The sequence below is a fragment of the Mus pahari genome, chromosome 2 (genome assembly GCF_900095145.1).
Source record: "Mus pahari chromosome 2, PAHARI_EIJ_v1.1, whole genome shotgun sequence".
In the NCBI taxonomy this organism is placed as follows: domain Eukaryota; kingdom Metazoa; phylum Chordata; class Mammalia; order Rodentia; family Muridae; genus Mus; species Mus pahari.
Window position 1 is genome coordinate 72,734,998 of NC_034591.1, and position 6,939 is coordinate 72,741,936.

Genomic DNA, 6,939 nt, shown 5'->3' on the forward strand with positions numbered 1-6,939 from the left:
CTTCCTATGACTTTACCATGTGTGTGGTCTGGACCTCAGTCTAGTCTGCCCGAAGCCAGTATCACCCCATTACTCTGCTCACACAGCCTAGGTTTCCATTTTTACCTGTGCCTTAGTCACACTTGGGTGCTATTGAGTTTGCCTGGATTTTAATTTCTGTAGCCATATCACATGTTCCTCTACTAGGCTGGGTCTCTACGATACTTTAAAAAAACAAAAACTTCTTGCCAAAATGCTATGTTTTTATCACTGTGAGACTGAAATTGCATGGCCTTTTGTGCCAAGCTATTCAGCTCTTTTGAAATCCACAGCTTCCCATCTACTATATCATTTACCCCACCCAGCTGGTAATCCAAGCTTCCAAGTTTTTTTTTGTTTCAGAAAGGGCAGACAGCTTACTTCCTACAAGTAGAGTGAAGTTTTCTTCGATCAGCTGTACAGGGATAGTTTTTTTAAAAAAATGATTTATTTATCCGTATTTTTCATTTTATGTGCATTGGTGTTTTGCCTGCATATATGTCTGTATGAGGGTGTCCAGTCTCTGGAACTGGAGTTGTGAGATGCCATGTGGATGCTGGGAATTGAACCCAGGGTCTCTGGAAAAGCAACCAGTGCTCTTGACCACTGAAATCTCTCTCCAGTCTCCAGGGACAGTTTTGATAAGAATACTTTTGTTGTTGGTCAAAGTTTAACGAGATAAGACCAAGAAATAATTTTTTCCTCTAACTAATACATGATGCCAGTCAGCCAGTTGATCACCTACCCACTAGTACTGGTTTTTGTCTTATGGTCATAACAATCATGTCCAAGATTCTTTGCTGAGATCCCTCTTGTCTGCTTCACTTTTACTGGTTCCCCCACTGAGTGGCTTTTTCCTGGAAATAAGTGACTGGTATTTATCTGGCTTTTTCCTTTTTATGGAGGCAAAGCTGGCACCCAGGCATCCTCAGACTCATTCCCTTATAATCTGTTCCATTTATTATCTCTGGCATCAGCTTGTAGCTGTAAGAGAGATTCTCCCCTCCACTAACCCCAGCCCCGCTTCAAAACATGCCTTTCTTCTAGCCCAACTTTTACAGATCACACTTTCTTCAAAGGCTCTGCAGGGAAGGGTCCTCTGAACTGAGCACAACTTGTCTGGGATTTGAATTTCAAACTCATATGGACCAGTTGGGTGTCCTTATCCATCCAGTTCTTCTCACCTTGGGTTCTGTTTCCTTTTTGGTCATAGTTGCTTTCCAAATGTTGTTGTTAGCAGGGAAGCCTAGAAACAAGGCAGGGACTTTGTCCTTCTCTGAAGGTCCCTCAGCATCCTATCAAGGATGCTAACAGAATGGAGACTTCTGATATCTGGTCCCAACCACAGCAAATTGTCCAAGACCTCTTCTCCTTTTTATGTGATCCTTTAGCTAATAGCTGTCAGATAGAGGCAGAGACAAAGGAAGTCCTTATGTGTGGTTTAGTGACTGGATTGAAATACTTCAGCTCTCCAGGATGCTGTCCGTTGTTCCCCCAAGTTGAGAAATGTACCTGCCTCATTCTGACAGGAATGAATGTTCTATCCTGGAGCCTTGTTTGCAAGGACGATGTGAGAAAAGGCCTGAAAGAGAGAAACTTGGATTTGAAGTTCAACTGTCAGACTTGTCATTGGTACCTATTAATAAATAGGCCCAGGCTGCTGTGTCCTTTTCTGTAAATCAAGACTGGCCAGTCGACTTCAGAGAAACTGGGAAGCCCTTCCCACCACTGGTCTTCTCCCTGCACGTGGCCTCATTTGCAAGTAATGTCACCTCTATGGGCCATACTTTCTCCTACTTCAGGGAAAGAGGGCTGGCCTGTTCTGTAGGTTTTTAAGTGAACAATGGCTGTGCAGAAGTAGAAGAAGCGAGCCCTGGGAGTGCATCCATCCTCGCTCTGCCATTAAATCAGAGCAGATGGAAAAGTAGCTGTGTATCTTTTCCATCAGCTTTCACTGGAGACAGGTTTTATTGCTGCCTTGTTGATTACTAAGGGACGACATCTTTGTAAATGCTCACATGGTCCGACATCACAGATGACTGTAATGCCCTCATCTAGTACACATACAGATGTGAAACTGCCTGGGAACAGGGGTGGGGACTTGCCCTCTCCTGATCCCCCTTCACAGAGCTCTAGAATGTGTTCGATGGATGTAGGACAAACACGTAGTAATAATGATAATTACTAATGAGCTTGTACTCCCTGCCAGGCATTCGGTGCCTTAGCAGGTGACCTCAAATAACCCTTAATGAATAAGTAGTGCATCAGCCCATTTTGTAGATGTGAGGATAGAAGGACCTCAACTTGAGTGAGTGGAGCCATCTTGATAGATGCAGGTGGTACCCTGACAGCCTCATTTTCTATCTGTGGGACAAGCTGTGACTGAAGGCAGGGATGTGACAGCTAGAAAGCAAGACAGAGGATTAAAAGTCTGAAGATGCAGCCTAGAGCTGGAGGAGGCAGACCAGGGAGTGCCTGAGGAAGGCTGGTGTGAAGTGGAAGGCCTTCAGGATTGAGTGCTACAGAGCTCCATCCTCACCTGGGAACTTTCCAGAAATACAGTCTCGTGCTCTGCCCTAGCCCTGAAAGAAGGGAGTTGGAGGTGAGGCCAGGAGACTGTTTTAATCAGCTCCTAACTCCAAGGGACCTGATATAGGCCACCATTCCAGAATCACTGTTGTGAACAACTGGAGAGATGGATTCTGACGACTCTGCCCCAATATTCAACTCCTTTTTATGTTAACCACAAGGCAGTGTCCAAGGTCTGTGTGGTCAGAGAATTGTTAGCACAATCACTTCTTCCTACCTTCCTTAGTCTGTAACCTGAGCCCTGCCACTCAACTCCCTCTTTTCTGCCTGTGTAATGTGGTTAATGACACCAAACTCCCGTATTGGGACATCCAGACAGCTGTGTAATTAGTGGCTGTGATGCATCTGGAGCCTAGAGAACTGCATAAATACTGCAGGGTAATAACCGTTTTATGGCCTTAAATGCCGCCTGCAACTTGCCGCATCCCTTTCCCGGATGGTGAAGTTTAAAGTTAACTTACCAGTTTGATATTTGTACTTTTTGATATACCCCATAGCCTGATTGATTTTCTTTTTCGTGCTTTCTTTAACTCCTAGAGAACGCACGGAATGGGGAGGTTTTAAAAATCAGTGTCTTCTGGGAAGACAGCCTTGGATAGATAGCATCACATCATCCGCAGGCACAGCATCTGCAGAGGTTTGGAGCAGAAAAGTGAATGGTACCCTGTAGGCTCAGAGCCCATTAGGGCCTGTGGTGCCGCTGAAGTGTTTGGAATTCTAATGTTGCAAACTGTGAATCAGTTTTGTTTGAGTTTGTCTGTTTGTTTTTGTTTTGGACGAGAGCTTGCCACATAGCCCTTGGCTAGCCTCATAATTATTGGAGTTTGGGCTCATCTCAAAGTCACAGTTTTGTCCTTCTGAAAGTACTGGGATCATAGCTAGGTTTTGCTTCACGCTGTGAATCTTTAAAAGAAGCCTTGTTTCTGTATGGCTTCATGGTAGTGACTCTCCCTGTCCTCTTCAGAGTGCAACAGTTTAAGCCATATTTTCTGCATGACCGTTCTCCGTCCAACTTCAGCAAATAACTTCCTTTTTTAGGCAAGACTCATTGCCCTGCACGTTCACTCCCTTGAGGGTGGGAGTGGGGGAGTGCATTGTGAGTCTTTTTTTCTCTGTGTGAAGTCTGAATGGCCAGAAATCACTCAAATAGAGACCCTGCAAAAGCATTTTCTTTTGAGAGTGTGACCAGGGCTGTATTTCTGTGGACAATAAAAGTATGGATTGATAGTCAAAGAAGATAGATGCATCAAAGAGGCCACTATACCAGCAGTGTGGTATAAAGGAGAAATTTAAATGCTAAATAACCATAGTTTCTATTGAATATAACATGACTTTAATATTGGAGCATAATTACTGGGCAGGAAAAAAACCTCCACCCTTTTATTATCATTTCCTGGAATTTCAAATTACACACTATTGCTGAATTTAAAAAGAGAAAAGAACAGCAAAATAGAGATTGTCCAGCTCAGCTCAGCACCCTGATTTACATACTAAATCTCAAGGAGCAGGCTTCTTTCTCCTGAGCCTTCTGCAGTGAGGGAAGGGGTCACAGCTCACAGTCACCTAAAATAACAAGTGGAGACTTGGCAGGGGGAAAAAAAAAAGAAGTTCTACCATTTGTTAATAAACACACAATTTGCCATAAAGTTAATGGCTGCTGTCTTTTCTAAAGCAACACCCCAAAATTCTTTAGTCTTGATGCCCAGGAGGGCCAGAGTCACCTGTGAGCCACTGGGGGTTACGGAGGACCTAGGAAGTCGCCGTGAATCGAGGAAAGCCTTCTTGTAGTTAGTCCAACTTTACAAGTGTCTGGAGTTGCTCAGTACATTCTGAGAAGTGTTTCTTTCCAAGTCCAGCTAAGTCGGAATGTGTCGGACAGTAGACTGTAAGAGCAAATGGAGGGGGAGGAGAGATGTGCTTCCATCTCCTTGTAGAGTCAGTCTCCACGTGGTCCAAGACTGTGTGCACAGAGCTCGCTGAACTGGTGTGCCTGCTAAATTGCAAGGCCTGATGGCTAGCAGAAGGGAAGAGGGTGACCCCTCCTCATCTTCCTTACCAGCATTAAGCCTTCAGATAAGGCAAGAAAAATGGCCAGCCATTTGGACAGTGTGCCCTTCATAATAGAACATGGTCCAGCTAGAGAGATTTTTCTCATTTTTTTTTTTTATTACCCATCTTCCTTGAGCTCTTTTTTTTTTTTTTTTTTTTTTAAATCGGGTGTAAATTATTGGTTTGCAACTTTTCTGAAATTGCTCTAAGAAGATCAATAGAAAGTGGGGAGGAAAGAGGACATAATTTCTCCGCCTTCATTTCTCTGAAAGCCCAGCCGCTCTCGGCTTGTGTTTGCTTCCTGTCACGTTGGTAATAATGAATGCAGAGTGCACACTTCATCTGCAGGAGCTTATCAAGGAATAAGTGCATTCAGTCATTGTTTGGGTACCCATAAAGCATTGTACTATTAGACTGGTGGGTCGGCAAGCCTCTACAATAAAGAAAATGGGTTGATTGAAGCAGATAATATAGTTTCCTCTTGTTACATTTTAAGACAGGGACTGTTGCTGTTCAGAAAATGAATTTTTTTTCTCTCAAAGGCCCCACTGACAGTTGCTGTGGTTTCTCTTTTGGAATTTCCCTAGTCACCACTATTCACACCAAACTTGTCTCACCTTCAGCGGCTATTTTCATTCAAGGTTAGGTTTTTATTTATTTTTTAGTGCTCTGATCAGACCATACTATAACACCTCAAAAGTAAGCATATGCTAAATGTCTTTATGCCCTAAACCAGCAGCTTATGAGGTTGCCACAGGAGCCTGTGTAGTGTTTTATCACATGCGCTAACCCGTTTCCTATTAAAATGGACGATATTGGCTCTGCCTGTTTTAACACCATAAAGGCACACCAAGATATTGGATAGTCTCTTTTTTTTTCAAGATGAGCCTGCCCTCATGGTCCAGTGTCATGTAATGAGGTACTTCAATCTTGGCTTATGTGATATGGTCCAAGGGTCATACATATTCAACAGGTCCCGTTGAGCCAGTGTTACTGAATTGAAAGAGTTCACACTGAAGTCAGACTGGGTGGTTTCTCTGTGGGGTACTGGAAACCAACCATTACTACAAGAAACTGCCACAGCAGGAGTTTCTCAGTCTCTGGGACAGTCTCTCCTGGAAGGGGTGATAATTATTTCATTTAATAAGAATTCGTTCCTGAAGGTAGTCTTTCTGAAACTGGATTTTAGAATTCAAACTTAGTTAGCAGTTCACCTCGAGGAGACAAATTGTGTTCTTCGACACTGTGTGTGTTTGTGTTGTGTGTTAAGAAAAACCCAGAAAACATTTAATATTTCCACCCATGTAGTTTAAATTCTTGGAAATCTCACAAATGCAATTCCGTGAATGCATGAAGAAAAGAAAATTGGTCTGTAAAACCGAGTCCTTGCCCCTGCTCAGAGCCCAGCATGGTAGAGGGTGGACTCAAAGGTTCTATGATTGCATCTAGAAAGAGCAGAGGTGCAGACCAAGGTCTCCTGATGTACTTGGAGTCAGGATAAACACTTATTACACTATGCAATTACTCAGGATAAATGTTTATTCACCGTCTCAGTCTAACCCACCCTGATTTAATGGTGACAGTTAGGAATCAACTTGCTGTTTTGGCTGGGGGGCCTGCAGCTTTCCCTTCAGTACCAAGTGGAATGGAGCCAGCGCTGTGAAAAATGCAGAATATCAATGATCCTTCTTCTCCCTTTGTGTAGTGTGTTCATCTAGTTTGTAAAAAGTAAGTAAAGATTTACCGAAATAGTAGATGTGCAGTCACGCAGGTTCAGGTGTGGCTGTAGTGTTTTCTGTGATCCAAGTGGTGACAGAAGACACCTGCCAGGGTCCCACAGGGCACAGAAGACACTCAAATGCAGTGTTGAAGAGAAGTTGATGAAGGATCTGATGACGGGTGTAGGCAGGTTTAGAGGGCCAAGGGAATTTGAGGCATCCAGGTGTGCTCAACAGTGAGAGGCCTGTGGGGAAGAATAGGCAGCCGGAGAGAACTGTGTTTGGGAGCCTGGGGATGCCTAGAGTCCCTGGAGAATAGCATCATGGAAGCCCACATCTGATGCCTACCTTGCTGCACATTGTCATGAGAACACTGTAATAAACACAGGCATTTCTTCTTGCCTTGCAGCGCACTGAGAGAAGGTAGCTGGAAGCTAGAGATGATAAGGCCAAGCAGTGCACATACGAGATCAGTGCAGTGCAGCCAGTGAGGTCAATGCAGTGCAGCTAGTGAGGTCAGGGCAATGCAGCTAGTGAGGTCAATGCAGTGCAGCTAGTGAGGTCA

At 44.0% G+C, this 6,939-nt stretch overlaps 1 protein-coding gene and 1 long non-coding RNA gene across 2 annotated transcripts in view; one reads left to right on the plus strand and one right to left on the minus strand.

Annotated features, from left to right (window-relative positions):
- Positions 1-6,939, plus strand: part of Chn2 (chimerin 2) — a 262,148-nt gene that overhangs the window by 107,351 nt on the left and 147,858 nt on the right. The gene's annotated exons all lie outside the window — the stretch shown is intronic.
- Positions 457-4,494, minus strand: LOC110315961. Its single transcript, XR_002380237.1, has 3 exons — positions 4,357-4,494; positions 3,086-3,806; positions 457-1,600 (listed from the first exon to the last, which is right to left on the minus strand). It is a non-coding gene; the product is annotated as an uncharacterized LOC110315961 (long non-coding RNA).